Genomic DNA, 214 nt, shown 5'->3' with positions numbered 1-214 from the left:
GAAGGCATCAAAACTATGAATGAACACATGTGGCATTATGTACTTAACAAAAAAGTGTAAAATAACTAAAATATGTCTTATATTCTACTTCCTTTAAAGTAGCCACCCTTTGCTGATGATATGATGAAACATGTCGGGAATGATAAACGCAAACCGGATGGCATGCCGCTGCAGGATGCTGTGGTAGCCATGCTGGTTCAGTATGCCTTCAATT

General features: G+C 38.8%; 1 protein-coding gene across 2 annotated transcripts in view; it reads right to left on the bottom strand.

Annotated features, from left to right (window-relative positions):
* The window catches only part of ky (kyphoscoliosis peptidase), a 12285-nt gene that overhangs the window by 6386 nt on the left and 5685 nt on the right, over positions 1-214 (bottom strand). The window lies entirely within an intron of this gene.

The sequence above is a fragment of the Etheostoma spectabile genome, unplaced genomic scaffold (assembly GCF_008692095.1).
Source record: "Etheostoma spectabile isolate EspeVRDwgs_2016 unplaced genomic scaffold, UIUC_Espe_1.0 scaffold58, whole genome shotgun sequence".
NCBI classification, from domain to species: domain Eukaryota; kingdom Metazoa; phylum Chordata; class Actinopteri; order Perciformes; family Percidae; genus Etheostoma; species Etheostoma spectabile.
The sequence above is the reverse complement of the archived record's forward strand: the minus strand, read 5'-3'. Positions and strand labels throughout refer to the sequence as shown.